We start from the raw sequence: 16,559 nt of genomic DNA, 5'->3' as shown, positions 1-16,559 counted from the left end.
AGATTTAAAGAATATGCTTTCATTCTGCGGTAAAAGGAAATAGATACGGATAGATACCGATCATAACTGTACATTTTGTTTTCACAGACTAAGCACGCCTCATAATGAGGCGGTGACCTATTTGCTCGGAGCAATAACTGCAAGTCCAGATTTACATGATGTTGATAAAGACGACATTGTGTGTAAGTGACTTGTTTTACTGTTTTCTCCTTCCTTGTTACTGTGACTTGCGTTTGATTTTTATTCATACCACTCTCATTTAATTGTTCTCCAGCCGCCTGTAAGACGTATTATGAGACGGTACGCAGGAGCTGAAGCTGCCACGAATTCAGCTCGGAGTCGAGCTAGAAGAAAGAGGGTAAGACTTTATTTGGTGACTATTTTTCAGGTGCATTGATAGATCACTGTTTACCACAGGAATTTGCTTAGGCGAGGCGGTGAGTTGGGAGGTGGAGGGGGGTACACGTTTTGCGCGGACTGACTCGCGGAGCGGGGGATATCCATGTGTTTTTTCCCTGCCATTCACGCACGCGCGAAAGCAACAACAAAAAACCGCGTGTTAACGTCACTTCTTTTTTTTTTTTTTATGTTGGCGAGGCGGCAGCCTGAGTTTGGCGCTGCGGGAAACCCTGTAGATGTGTTGTGTCCATACGCAGTGCATCCCATCGCATAGTACTGATTCATTGTTTTTTTTTTTTGTTTTTTTCATGATTTGGCGCTATATAAATAAAATTGAATTGAATTGAAATTGAATATTGGCATCTATCACAGGCGGGAGAAACGCTGGGGTAGAACTTGGCCAGATGTACTTTAGTATAATAAGTGCAATACACAAGTTTGCACTGAATTAGATCAAGTCTGGAACAAATAGAGGACTTGTGCACCAATGACAAGATTAATTCAATTCAATTCAATTCAATTTTATTTATATAGCGCCAAATCATGAAACATGTCATCTCAAGGCACTTTACAAAGTCAAGTTCAATCATATTATACAGATTGGGTCAGATTATACAGATTGGTCAAAAATGTCCTATATAAGGAAACCAGTTGATTGCATCAAAGTCCCGACAAGCAGCATTCACTCCTGGGGAAGCGTAGAGCCACAGGAAGAGTCATCTGCATTGTACATGGCTTTGCTGCAATCCCTCATACTGAGCAAGCATGAAGCGACAGTGGGAAGAAAAACCACCCATTAGCGGGAAGGAAAAACCTCCGGCAGAACCGGGCTTAGTATGAACGGTCATCTGCCTCGACCGACTGGGGGTTACAGAAGACAGAACAGAGACACAACAAGAGAGACAAAAAAGCACAGAAGCACATATTGATCTAGTAATCTGTTCTACATTAGATGGTAGTAGCGGGTGAGCCGTCTTCTCTGGATGATGTCACAGTTAACAGAACGCCAGACCAGGTGTACCTACTATGAAGAGAAAAGAGAGAGAACAGAAAGTTAAAGCAGAAATGACAGCACATAATGCATAATTGAAGAACAGTAGAACTCAATAGAGTGAGAAAATTAGATCCTGATATACTCCAGTTGCCTAAGCCTATAGCAGTAAAACTATAAAGGTAGCTGAGAGTAACATGAGCCACTAGTTATAATTTTTGTCAAAAAGAAAAGTTTTAAGCCTAGTCTTAAAAGTAGACAGGGTGTCTGCCTCACGGACCAAAACTGGGAGTTGGTTCCACAGATTAGTGTCCAAAGATCCTCTGAGATGTCCTGTACAAGATCTTTCTCCCAAAGTGATCTAAGGAAATTCAGGATTTGTGGGCGTAAAAGCGTAATTTGATTGTAAATAAAAGAAATGGCCCACTTCAGTTTGACAGTAGGTTTTAGAAAAATGTCTAAAGGTGAATCCCTGGGAAGGTTGGGAAATTTTGAATAAGTATAGCAGACAAAACTGCGCACTTGCAAATATCTAAAAAACTGACATCGAGGGATATTAAACTTTTCCGAGATTTGTTGGAATGAGGCAAAAGTATTATCAATATACAAATTGTAAAAGGTTGAAATTTCTTTTCTCCCCCATGACAGGAAAATATCATCTGTGAGGGACGGCGGGAAGGTATGATTCAGAGCTATAGGGGCATAGACATAAAGATATTGCAGACCAAAATGCCGCCTAAATTGCATCCACAACCTTAAGGATGCGTCCACTATTTTATTAGAAATATATGGTTTAGTTGAGGACTGTAATGGTGAATGTAGCAAGGCTGCCAAGGACACAGGTTTTACAGAGTTGGCCTCTATAATAAGCCAAGCTGGAGAGGAAGGGCTATCTGACTGGAGGCAGTATCTAAAAAGTCTAATATTTGAAGGGCAATAGTAATATCTAAAGTTTGGCAATGCCATCCCCCCAAGCTTTTTCGGTCTTTGTAAGAGTTGAGTGCGTATACGAGGGGCCTTCCCATTCCAGAGAAATTTGGTAATTATACTACTGAGTTTGTTGAAAAACGACTGTGAAAGAAAAATAGGGATGCACTGAAATAGGTAGGAAAAACGTAAAAGGATGTTCATTTTGATCGAATTAACCAGAGCAACCAAAGAGAGGCCAAGCATTGACCAACGATCAAAGTCCTCCTTAACACGCAACAATAAAAGGGAAAAGTTAGCTTTAAAAAGATCCTCGTATTTAGATGTAATCTGGATTCCTAAATAGGTAAAACTCTGATCTATTACCTTAAATGGTAATGTATGCAGTGGGTAACTCTCAGCTAAAGTATTAACTGGGAATAATTCACTTTTGCTGAGGTTTAATTTATAGCCTGACAGCTTCCCAAATTTGACAATTGTGGCAAGTACAGCAGGAATAGAAGTATTCAAATTAGAAATGTACAAGAGAAGATAGTCCGAATATAAAGATACCTTTGTTTCAATATCATTCCCCTTGATACCTATGATACTTGCTTTACATCTAAGCGCAATTGCGAGGGGTTCAATTGCCAAAGCAAATAGTAAGGACTCAGTGGGCAGCCTTGGCGCGTGGAGCGATTGAAGCGAAAATAACCAGATTAACTATTATTTGTCCTAATCAATGGATAAGGGTCATAATAAAGTAATTTAATCCAAGACAGAAACTTTTCTCCAAAACCAAATTTCTTAATAGAGTAGAATAAATATGGCCACTCGACTCTGTCAAAGGCCTTTTCGGCATCCAAAGATACCACAACTTCTTCAGTACTGAAAGAAGGTGGACTATATATTACATTAAATAGTCGCCTTATGTTAGAAAAGTAATTCCTATTTTGTACAAAGCCAGTCTGATTCATCGCATCCACCGTGGGTAGCACTTTTTCTAGTCTTAATGCTAATGTTTTTGCTAGCAATTTAAAGACAACATTAAGTAAACCTATCGGGCGATAAGAAGAACAAAGTAGAGTGTGTTTATCTTTTTTTTGCAAGTTAAGTGATAACTGCCTGATTAAGGGTCTGAGATAGACACCCAGAGGTCTAAGATTCATTGTATACCTCTAAGAGTAATGGAGAAAGCTTATCTCAAAATATTCTGTAAAACTCACAAGGGTATCCGTCAGGGCCTGGGCACTTACCCCCCTGCAGGGCCTTAACTGCTTCAGTAAGTTCAGAGAAGGCAATAGGTTTCTCAAGATTGTCAGCTACGTCCTGATTAATGGTAGGAACTTCCAAATAGTTAAAAAAGTTTTCAAAATCGGCTACAGAAGGAGTACATTCTGAGGAGTATAATGACCTATAAAAGTCCTTGGAGATTACATTTATTTCTGATGGGTCAAACGTCACACCTTGGGTGGTTTGGATCTGAGAGATGTGACGAGAGGCTGACACTCGGATTTGGTGAGGCAAAAGTTTACCAGCCTTACCTTCATGTTCGTAAAACTGGGCACCCGACAGAAGTAGCAGCTCAGTAGTATGTTGTGTCATGAGCACATCTAACTCAGCTTGTAACACAAGACGATCCTTGTACAAAGAGGGTGAGGGTGATATTGCATATAAGTTTTAAATTTTTGCAATCAATTTGGGAAATATGGCATGTTAAAGTCATATTTCTCTCTTTTCGTAACTTCTTTTCATACTTTACATAGCAGATGATCTCCCCTCTGATGAATGCTTTAAGTGTCTCCCAGTGTAGTGAGGCCAAATCCCCAGGTCCTCTATTAGTTTCTAAAAAAAAAATCTATTTGTCATGTCACAAAAGATAAAAAAATTTAATTTGATAGCAAGAGACCGGAGTGTGGTCTGATAAGACAATAGCATCATATTTGCACCCACTGAGAGAGGACAGCAATCTATTATCAATCAAGAAAAAAGCAATACACGTTAAAGTGTGGTGGACTGGGGGAAAAAAACAAGTAAACCTTTTTGGAAGGGTGAAGAAAACATCAGGCATCGCAAACATTAAATTCAGACATAAAGGAGTTAATAATTTTGGATGAGCATGAAGGCACGGTTATATTTGTTGATGAGCAATCCAGCTGAGAATCAAGCCAGCAGTTAAAATCACCTATATATTAGCCAATGCCACCAGGATATTGTAAATGGTGCCAGTGATAATAACTTATCTACCACAAGAGTCAGAAATGGTTTGAGAATGTACAAAAGGGACAGATTTATTGATAAGAATAGCCTCTCCTCTAGATTTAGTGTTAAAAGAGGAGTGATACATTTGATTAACCCAGCTGTGTTCAGCTTCACGTGGTCCACGTTCTTGTGGTGTGTCTCTTGAAGGAAAGCTATTTGCACCTCCAATCACTGCATATGATGTAGTACCTTACTGCGTTTTACAGGGTTGTTAAGCCCCCTGCAGTTGAAGCAGGTGAAACGAATCTCTTGTCCCACTGTTGCAGCCGATATCAAGTGAGGATCAGTCATAAGTCAGAATAAAACAAGAGAGTAAACGAGAGTCACCCTGGTCACCTGAGAAAAGAAAAACAAAAAAAAAAAAACAGAAAAAAGACAAGAGCTAAGTAATGCATCTCCCCCTGCAATCCAAAACCCTTCATAAACCGACTCATTCACTGACGCATCCCCCCAAACAGGACACGCGACACCCCATAAAAAGAAACTGCATCCAGCCTACACGAGACCAAGAAAAGAGAGTAGTCTAAAACTATTGACGTACTCTCCTGGCAATGTGAAGTAAATATGACAGCATATAATGAATGCACCAACTATGAGACAACTGGTTTGTAGAAACAATTGTAAACATATATATATAAATATTGTAAAGCGTGAAGAACTAATGTATAATCGGGCACACAAAGGTCCACTGGGTTGTGTCAATAAGAGCTAGAACAACAAAAACAATAATAATAAAAAACAATTATTTGCCTTCTTTTTTCCTCTTCTTCTTAAATAAATTTAATGTCCAAAATAGGAATTATATCCACAGTGTATCCAAAGTACTTAAAAGGCACTGCTGAGAACAGAAATGTATTAAATAACAGTTGTATTGTACAGAATGTTACAGTTCTCAAACAAAAATGTGAACCCATCTGTCGCAGGTTCTTGCTAACAGCCCCTGTGGTGGGCCTTGACATCATAGACTTGACTCCAAAATTATGAAAAAATCATGGAGGGCATGTCGATGTCTTCAGGTTATGATTTTTATTTTCACACCTCCCTGAAATACGTGCAGAGCAGCAGGGAACATTTTCCAAAAAATGTATCTGAGTACATACATGAAATTTACATCCTTTCAGAAAACAAATACTTTTTTGCGCTGCACAGCAACATTACCTTCACTGTAACCAGGCCAGACTGACTCAATAGGGCCAGTAGCTCTTCTTATAAATCCTAAGCCTCGCCCTACAATTAGATCAGCAAACAATTGAGCATTTATTTTATGACATAACGCAAAAGAAAAAACAGTAGCTCCATTCTGAAGTTACTTTCTTTAGTTAAAAAAAAATACAATTAAGCTTGCTGGCGGAAAATAAGTGACTTCCATTATGGAAAAAAAACAACAGGAAAAAAACAGAAGTGTGTGTGTGTGTGTGTGTGTGTGTGTGTGTGTGTGTGTGTGTGTGTGTGTGTGTGTGTGTGTGTGTGTGTGTGTGTGTGAGAGTGAGTGCGTGCGTGCGTGTCAGCGGGATGAACCGCGCTGCACCGTCACACCATCCATGGGTAGCCCGCAATGTGCGATGAGCCCGGTCAAGGGTAGGCTTAGCCACAAGGCCTAGAAGAGCCTGAAGCAAAGTTGATACAAATTTTATTGGCTGTTGACCTTCGGATCCCTCCGGTATCCCCACGAGACGAATAATATTTAGTCTGGAGCGACCTTCCAAATCTTCACATTTCTTGGACAGCGTGTCCACCAGCATATTTAAGGAGCTAACCGAGGCCTCCAGGGTAGCTAGCCTCCCATCCTGATCGTTAGCAGCCCGCTCCAGATCGTGAATAGCAGTCCCAAACGAGGCAATGCGGTACCGCGCGCGAGCTATTTTTAGAAACACAACGTCACGATGACGTCACATCACGTGGTACGCAGTGGGACAAACTCCGGAAAGCTGCCGTTGTTTCGCTGTAAGAGACGTGCGTTAGCCTAGGTTTTACTCGGTAAACGACTGCTTTTTCCAAATCTAAGACCATGGTTTTTAAACATTGTTACTATGGAACGTGCAACAGCGACTCGAGTTACGCTGATCGGCCGTATATGAAGGATGTTTTCTTCAGACTGCCAAGGAGAAATGTGTGCGCTGCGTACACCGGGGCGGTCGGCCTACACAACAGTTCAACCCGGAAAAAGTTACCAAATTCAAGTACATATGTAGCAAGCATTTTGTCGGAGGAAAGGGCACAACCGAAGAACATCCTGACCCAATTCCAGCGACATCAAGTCAAGGTAAGAGTATTTTGGTGGCCGACATGTTAATAAAGTAGCGCCTGCTACCATGACAGCATATAGGCTATCATGGTAGCAGGCGCTAACATGATAGCCTGCTACCAGGCTTACTCAAAAACATTTCAAATGAGACAAACATTAAACATATACCCATTCCTGGACGGTGATTGCAAACAACAACAAAAAAAAAAAAACGGCCGACGCTGCCATGATCGCCGCGCAGGAAAAAAAAACAAAGCTTACCGTTCATCAACTCGGCCAGTTTTCCAGTCTTTTTAAGCCATCGAACCTCAAGCCATCGTTTGAGCTGAAGGTTGGTGTGTTCTTCGACAGTGCGACCAGTAAACCATGTGCCTGGGACATCGTCTTGGGAAAGTTTAACGGCTGTAAAGTCGGTCATATCTGTTATCCGTGCGTTCTCTCCTGTATGCGTTCTCTCCTGTATGCCCTACCTAAGCGGCAAAAGGGGCGTTGCTCTTGAGACGGTGACGTCACGTGCGCGGTACCGCATTTAGCTTCTAGCGGTGTCATGGCGGCTGAGATCTCCCTCTTAACGACATTTCGAAACAATGTTCTCAAACCTGTTGTTGAGATCAGTTTGTGAGTTGTTCAGCATCTCCTGCATCTTGGTTAGCAGTATGCTATCAGCATCTGGTTTAGCAGGAGCCTCCTCATGTTTAACTACAGTACTTACAGGTTGCACAACAGATATGCATTCTCGTTCACTAGTAGTCCAGTTTGACCAAAAAGAGTGTAATGAGGTGTGAAAATGTTCAACCAACAAAACACGTCCTACATGGTCAGTGTCCTGGCTCCGCCACCCAGCGTTGTCTGTCTTTGACGAGTTGCTTGTTGGCTCGAAGTCTTCGTGTTGTGTTTGGCCAACAAGTGGTATTTCAGACTTAACATACTCCGGTGGTAACTCATTTAGCAACTACAGTACGTGCAAACAACTCAGGTTTTGTCGAGAGAGCCATCTGGCATAACTCTAAAAAGAAATCCGTCATTCAGGACACCTTGTCTGCTGGCCATCTCTGCCCATTCAAAGCGTAGGTCTGTTATGCTACAGTCTCTACCACACACTTAGCATTCTTGGAACTACGGAACGAGCCGAGGGTAAAATAAAAACAGTTTGGAGAGCTCTGCGGAAAAAAAAAAAGGAAACGATGTGTGTGTTTTGTTGCGTGATTAACATGCGAAAAAAATGCCGCTGTTATGGTATAACAAAGTAAACACGTTAATAACGCATTAAAACTGACAGCCCTATTATAAAGTCTAGCAGCAGTTGGGAGGAATGACCTGTTGAAGTGCTCCTTTAAGCATCCAGAGTGCAGCAGTCTGTCACTGTTCTCTCAAACTCTGCACCAGCTCCATACATGGGATGGGGCTGATTTTCCATCAGTGATATTATTTTTCTGAAGGTATGTTTACACCAAATATGATCCAGGCAGATTTTTTGACTTGATTGCCAGCTGATGGTCACTGGATAAATCGTCTCTCTCTCATAAACAATCCGCACTGACAACAGACTGACAATGCAGCCATTTTCCCCCGCGCCCACTTCACCATTCAGTTTAATTCAATTAAATTTTATCTATATAGCACCAATTCATAGCACATGTCATCTCAAGGCACTTTCCAAACTCAAATTTAATCAGATTATACAGATTGGTCAAAAAGTTTCTATTTTAGGAAGCTCAGTAGATTGCATCAAGTCCTGACGAGCAGCATTCACTCCTCATGAAAGAACGTAGAGCCACAGGGACAGTCGTCTGCGTTGTCGATGGCTTTGCAGCAATTCCTCATACTGAGCATGCATAAAGCGACAATGGAGAGGAAAACTCCCCTTTAACAGGAAGGAAAAACCAGAGCCAACAGAGCAACAGATAATTAAATCATCAGAATGGCTAAAATAAAACCAGAGCAAGTATTGCCAAATTGTTGATAGTACAACATATTCAGATTAAAATAAATAAAATACTCAAGTTAATCGGAGAAAGGGCAGCAGTACACTAAGTTGTGAGAAAAATATGCAGTATGCATGATTGTACAAACATTTGGAGTAGCTAAAACGTGTACAAAAGGACAGCAATGTCTGACAGACAGTGTAAATGGTTCATGATCAGATCAGAAGCTGTAACCTTTAGTATGTTGCAAACACTTATTGAGTGTAATCTGTAATTATCTTAAATGTGGAGACAGGGGATCTGTTTATAAAGCATTACATGTCTGTTTATGTTGTTTTAAAACTGAAAATAATTGTCTATTCTGAGCCTGTTTTTCTACATAGCTTTGTGTTCAGTAATTTTTGATACAGTTAAGATTTAGATTTTCACATACAATTTTTTCAATGTATCAGTTTGCTCCATATTTTTACTGATGGCATTATTAGCTGTGTTATTGGTCTGTTAGACTTTGTAATTAAAGCTGACAAGATCACTATAGTAATTAACAACTTGGCCCATAATAAAACAATACAAGTTTAAAAAATGTGATATAACAGAATATTTATATTACCTCTCACCAGGATAACTCCCAAGTGGACTGAAGAAAATAGAAAAGAGGCTGAAAGGCATGGCTTAATATGTGACTTAATTAGCAGATAGCTAACCAGAGTTTTTAGCTTACAAAAGAAAAACAGGCAAAAAAAAAAAAAGGAAACAGGCAAAAAATCGTATTCAAAGTGAAGAAAATATGTTGGAAATTTGCTATCTGACCAAAAATATATATTTAATGTGCTAAGGAGCATGTTCGTATTTAGGCAACATTAAATAATTATCCTGGTGTGAGTAATATGTCGACAATTGCTTGATTTTCCGGTATTTTGAAACAACTGTAAAGTTTAATGTTTAACATTAAAAACACATTAAGAGTACACAAGTGAAAACATAGATACACTGAAAAATGTCTAGTCTCAGACTGCTTTGAAAGGACGCTGAAACGCATGAAGGTAGAATCTGAACCATGGTCTTGCCTTCTAGCTATTGTTTGCAGCCAAAAACTTTAGTAAGATTTGTAAAAAGTGTAGTTCTTATTCTTTCAATGTTGCTGATCTAGGAAGCAAAGTTAGGGCTATGTGTTCAAATATACCATGAATCCCCCAATCAGCAGCGATAACAGACCACTGAGGTAGAAAAACAATTGACACAAATTTTACAGCCACAGTAATGACAAAAAAGGCAATACAGCAGGCAATGTATCTTGTTACAAAAAAGACACTCCTGGGAGATGTGGAGGATTGTGTGTCTATTTTGTCTATAGAGGACATGGAAGATGCTTACATGATTGGAGTTATAACAGGATTTCTGCTTTTTGGAGCAGTTTTTATGACCATAGTAAGGCTGCTAGGAATGTGTGAAGGATTAACTGGAGCTGTGAACACCCAGACTCGGATGATTTGTAATCAAAACCGCAAGCTGGATGCGATCCTTGCACAGTATTGCATGCCGGCTATGGTCTGAACTCAATGGTGAATGGAATAGATCTTGGGGAAGTTCTGTGCATGATTCATGGCAGAAAGACCACAAATTTGTTTTTTTTAGGGCTTGCCACTGAGACGTACTAGAAAGACTTCATAACAGATGGAAAAAAATTACAGTCAGCTTGTGACAAAATATCTTGTTTCTATCTGAATTGGCTCACCCGGTGCCGGGCCTTGCAGGCTGGTAAACTCAAGTGCTCCTGGATGTTATGTAAACAAGACGTCCCCAACCTCCCTTCCATGAACCCCTGAGATCTGGAACAGTACACTAGTGAACTGCCTGATAAACACACCACCAAAGACTAATTTGCTGGAGGGGGGGGGGGGGGGGGGGGCTCCGGGACAGTCATGGGCTTACACTAACAAACTAGAACACACACATACATGAACATGGTGATGAATACAACCCCCCTCTGACTCACTGCCTCCACTATGCCTGTTTATTTTTTTACCCCTGGGACAGGAACGCTAGGTTGGATGAGCACAGATGCACTGCTCACTTGGGGAAGCTGGACTAGGATATCCCTACCACCTAAGAACCCACCACCCACACAAATGTGTTATGCTTTTGATGTTCTCTGTATGTAGCTTCTTTTGCGGCGAGGGTTTATCTTGCATCCTCATACTGTCCCTGTTGAGACAGTGCGAGAAATGCATTTCCCCTCAACCATCCAAATGTATTCATTTCTCAATGGGCTGTACTGAATAGGCTATACTGAAATGCACCCCCGCCCCCCCATGAATAAAACGTGTCATGACTGCTTCACGTCTCCCTCAATGAAATCTTCTGCGAGATTAAGGGAATGGTTATCTACCTTCCTTGAACGAAGGTTATAAATATATTATGCATACTTTTCACTAGATATGTCACCTGAGGGGAGTTGTTTGTATTGGGTTTTAGTTAGGGGAATTTAAGTTATACAAATACATGCTACACATTTCAGAATTTTTTGGCTGAAAACCATGCAGCATTTTCTGTTCACTTTCTACATATGGGTGATATTCTGTTGGATCATCACATTAAATTCCACTATCGCTGAGTTTTATAAGGTTGTAACCGGACAAAATGAGAAAATGTTCTCAGTTACTTTGAACTTTGCATTCTAAGCTTGAGAATGTCTCATCACCGTCTTTCACTGACATCCGCACAATGTCAGCATTTGCTGTATTCTTTTTTTGCTGTTGCTGAATACTGAGAAAATATAAAAAACATCCTGAAGGTTGCTCACCACAGCAAAAAATAAAAACTCTGCGCAAGGGGGAGAGCGAGCGATGGAGTACGTCGCATTCATGAGAGCTCCACAGTCAAATCCTTAAAAAAAATTTTTTAAAAGCCAATAACACTTTATTTTCTTGCTGTAAAAGGGCATTTTCTTTAAAGAAACATCGACACTGCGCTGGAGCCCTAATCTCATCATGACGGGAGGCAAATCCAAGAAAAATTAAAACATTTAATTAGGCCTCGACCAAGTACTGAGCTCGTCTGAAATTAACTATCCCGAAGGGGCCGGAGCAGACGCGGCTGCTGGCGATGAGGCTCAAGTAGGGCTGGACGATATAGGAAAAAAAAGCATATTGATAAAATATAAATCAAATTGATCGATATTGAACAAATTCAAAACATATGTTTTAAGTGCAGCCCTGGCCATGTTTTGCTGTAGCTTAGCGACCTATTTTTAGATGCCGAACACAGAAACACTGAATTCATTCTCAACCCTTTATTCAACCAACTTTTTTACCAAAACCAAAACATTAAAAAGAACACTTGCTCTCTGAAGTCTTTGAAGGGGCGGAGCTTGGGGGTGGAGTGTTCGTGGGTCTGCGTTTGTGATTGGTTGGGAGAATGTAGTTACTGTAATATTAACCTACATGTTAGACTAGTATGCAAAAGGAAGGAAAACTGTTCTATTTTTATAAACCCTTTTTTCCTATGATTAATATGTCCATCGATCGATATACATTGTTATTGAATTATTGTCCAGCAGTATGCTCAACCATCAAATCGGGCAGTGCTGGATGCTATTAAAGAACTCAAAAGTGCAGTTGCCAAGAACAAAGAAGCAATCTGGAAAAGCCTGGATACCCGCATTGAACCAGTTTATAATGAGCTGGGGTGGATTCATGCAGTGAAAACAGATATTTATGCAGCTATTGCAAAATTCGAAGCTAATGCTGAAGCGACTAGCAACACAGTTAGCAACTTGGAAACGGCATCATCTGCCCACTCACATACAATAGTTTTGCTGGAGCAAGAAGTTACTGCGTAGAGGTTCGAGTTCCCAAACTGACTCAAATGTGAAAGTTTAAAGTCAGCCTCTTACAAAAATAATCTCAGAATTACAGAGATATTGAAGGTGCAAGAAGGAGCAAAGCAAAGAGACTTCATCAGCTACTTAAAGAAGTCTGCACTACTATCTCACACAGTCGAAGACATTGTTAAAGAGGCAGCTGCTCGCTGCAATATGCAATGTAATGTAATTTGTGATTAGGTATATCTTTTCTGTAAATAAGGGGCCTTAGAACTCCCCCCACCCCAACATAAAATGGTTTGACCATTACGAAACGGCTGGCTGCAACTTCTAAAGTTCGTTTCGGTGCAAACTAAGAATGTCAGGTTTTCAGAAGTCCGGCGTACAGAAAAAAGTAGAGCCGGGCGAATTGATCCTAGGATCGATACTATCGATACCAACGCGGGTATTGATATTGAACAATATTCTTTTAACAGGATCTATCCTTTTTATACTGTCCCGCGCGCGCTGACTGCAGCAGATTCACCAGTCTCCCCTTCTGTGTCACGGCACTCTGCTGGCTGCTGCTCCCCCTCCCCTCTCATACATGGCTCAGCAGCGCCAGCCAATCAGCATGCAGGCTCAGCCTGGCCCGCCCACTCTGCTCTCTCCACTCAATACACACAAACAACCGCAGCGCGCGGCTCCTGTTCAGACACAGAGAGAGAGAGACCGCCAGAGCGGAAAAACATGAAGAGAGAAATAAGCCCTGTTTGGCTATATTTTAATACCGTAAATAAAATCAAGCTGCATGGTTTGTAAAAAGCTGGTTAAATTCAGTGGAAACACAACAAATTTATATAAGCACGTGAAAAACCATGAGCAAGAAAACGTCGAGCGACAGAAACGGAGAGAGGAGACGAAACTTCTCTCATTGCCCTGACAGACCACACCCACAGACTGACTTTACTGACTGAGGCGTTTCAGTCCTCCAGAGGACATCCAGGTAGATAAGAGTGGTCATCTTCAGCAGCAGTTCATGTTAACTTTCAATGTAGATATTATCTATCATATGTTACTGGAGCCCACACAGAAAATGTAATTAAGACATTGAAAGAACACAGTATATACATCCTATTAAAAAGTGTTATTTAAGATAACATTAGCTAATCCTTTATTTGTCCCACGACGGGGAAAATTATAGGATTAAAGCAACAGGCAGGTGCACACAACACAGACAAAATCACATAAGGATTGAAAGATATAAGTGGTGGATTAGGAAAAGAACACTGAACATAACATTATTATTATTATTATTATTATTGAATTGTAATAATAAAATAAAAATCACAAAACCTGAAAGGTCAACAGTTTCATGATACATCAAGCTTAAATGTTAAAAGTATTGGTATCGGATCGATATCGGCGATACTGCCCCTGTATTTACTTGGTATCGGATCGATTAAAAATTCCCGGTACCGCACACCTCTAGAAAAAAGATAAGAGAAAAAGAGAAGATGACACCAAAGGCTTGAGGGATTTTTATAAGTAAATATAAAAATACAACTGAGGATGAGTCAGGAACAGGTCCAGGAACGGAATTGCAGAGGAATGATGCCCATCCAGAGCCAGGTAAGAAGCAATGCGTTTATCAATGTGATTTTAAAGTATAGCAGCCGCTAACTAGTGTAAGGGTAAAAACACCATTTACAGAAATACTTGAGCTTAGCGCCAAAAGAGCAGAAAGCAGAGAGATGGTTGAGGTCCAGGTTCAGTCTGAAATGCAGAGCGGAGCAGGAGAGCCAGCTGAGGTGGGAGCTTGGTTGACAGAGAGAAAGGAGGACAACGTAGCAGTTCTCCCGTCGCAACATATGGCTTCGGGGGGGAGACAGCATGTGTTTGAGGAGGAGACAGAGAGAGCCATCCCTACTGATAACAGAGATGGTGCAGGTGGAGGGGCTTGCTGACCGATCGGAGAGTCTGAGCACGCCGTTAATTTTAATGATCCCGTGTTATGGCCAACAAAAATGACTGATTCTGATCGAGTGAATGTTGTGCGTTTAATGGCAAAAAGGAAGCATTTCTAAGAAATGGCAAATGAACTGCCAGCAGATTCAGAGGGTCTAACCACATTTATCAAGTGAAGTCATCTTAGACTTGTTTGGAGGATAAAAAAAATATTTTTCATTATTGAATAAAATAAAAGGCATAGGAGAATAGTATACAGCTAAGTTGACTTCTTTTTGGTGTGTGTGTGTGTGCGTGCGTGTGTGTGTGTGTGTGTGTGTGTGTGTGTGTGTCTGTGTGTGTGTGTGTGTAGAGTGTAGAGGGGGGCGCCAAAAAGACTGTGTTGTCCCGGGTCTAGCAAAGCTGTCAGCTGGCCTGGGGGGTAATACTTCTAATCTGAGGAACGGCCTGGTCACTGCTGCCACGTTAGCAAATTTCTCACTATATGTAGTGACTTTTCAGACTAATCCAGTGACCTTTTTTCAAAAAAGCGACTAGCGGAAAATCTAGTGACGTTCTTCTGTTATTGATGACTTCCCGTGAACGTAACAATCATTCTGGAGTTGTCTTTGGAGAGCTAAGCACTTCTTCAAGCAATGCCTCTAAGACAAACCGACGTACTGCCTCGTCCTGAAACTCACCTGCAGTCAGAGCAAAGAGAGCAGAGAGGAAAGCCTCTTCCCTCATTGTCAATGTATCCCACCCTGATGTACAAAGCAGGATAAAATGTTTTTAATATAATTTTTTTCCCTCTTTGAAACTGTTGCACTAAAACAATTCCCTGAATTTAATTCACAGACAGCTTCAATCCCATATCCACCTCATTCACTCTGTGCCTGTGATAACTGTTGTTTTGGTAAAACTATGTTTTATTATTAAATTGCCTTAATTAGACCCTAGATCCAAATTGGCAGGGGGCCTGGCCCTTTAAAGCTTCATCTTGTATTACTGGGCATGTGCGCTAAAGAATATATGCTTCCTCACTAAACTTCCTGACATTCCTCCTACCTGCTTAACTATAGAACAGGATGACTGGCATTCATTTTCTCCTGCAGCCTGTCATGGTTTAGTTTTGATTCGGCTTTGGTTTACTATTATTCTCAGTTTTTCCACCATGTTTGGGTTTTAGTTATGTTTTGACTTTATTCATTGTTAATTTTTAGTTTCCTCCTTCCCTTCCACTCAGCCTTCACTTTACTCTCCTTGCAGTCAGTCACACCTGTTAGTAATTATTCAGTCAGATGCATTTCACCTGTTAGTCTTCCTATTTAAACCTTACTCTGCCTCACTTTAGTGCTGGTCCGTCTTCTTTTTTCCACCTCTTCATGCCAGTCCCTGTTTTGCCTTGGAAGATTTGTTTTTTGCTCTTTTGCTTACGGTTAGTCCTGCCAGTCTCTCTAAAGACTCTTCACTCTACTATTTGTTTCTGGAGAAGTTCTGCTCTGTGTCCTGGTGTCTCCAGAGAACTGCTAACCTGAGTAGCCGCCCTGGAGAAGCTCTGCTCTGTGGCCTGCTGTCTCCAGAGAACTGCTAACCTGACTAGCCGCCCTGGAGAAGCTCTGCTCTGTGCCCTGCTGTCTCCAGAGAACTGCTAACCTGACTAGCCGCCCTGGAGAAGTTCTGATCTGTTGCCCTGGTGTTGCCACAGGGTCTGCAAGCTATGCAGCACTGAGCTTCCCGGCCACCTTGGTTTTAATGGATTCTCGCTCCGGGCCGTCAGCTCCTGCCATCATCTACACCCCTGTTCCCGTGCAGTCTTGTCTCTCTGGTCTCATCATCTAACAACCATCTCTTTCAATAAACTCACAAAGATTCCTACCTCTGTGTGAAGTGTGTTCGGGTCATCAGAACAAAACCTGACACAGCCATAGTGCTATCCCTGATCCTACTAGAGCAGTCATTATACTGTAAAACTAATTTAATTAGGACATGAAAACAAATTATCACACTTTCACTTTAAATCAAGTCCTCTCTATTTGTCAGTCGCAAAGAATTCATCTTTATTCCCTCTAAAATTGATTC

The 16,559-nt window shown here is 41.0% G+C and overlaps 1 protein-coding gene across 1 annotated transcript in view; it reads right to left on the bottom strand.

Annotated features, from left to right (window-relative positions):
* cdh1 (cadherin 1, type 1, E-cadherin (epithelial)) overlaps positions 1 to 16,559 on the bottom strand; it is a 369,868-nt gene that overhangs the window by 237,095 nt on the left and 116,214 nt on the right. The gene's annotated exons all lie outside the window — the stretch shown is intronic.

This window comes from Fundulus heteroclitus, unplaced genomic scaffold, assembly GCF_011125445.2.
Source record: "Fundulus heteroclitus isolate FHET01 unplaced genomic scaffold, MU-UCD_Fhet_4.1 scaffold_126, whole genome shotgun sequence".
In the NCBI taxonomy this organism is placed as follows: domain Eukaryota; kingdom Metazoa; phylum Chordata; class Actinopteri; order Cyprinodontiformes; family Fundulidae; genus Fundulus; species Fundulus heteroclitus.
Note: the sequence above shows the minus strand (reverse complement) of the source record. Positions and strands in the feature narration are given on the sequence as shown.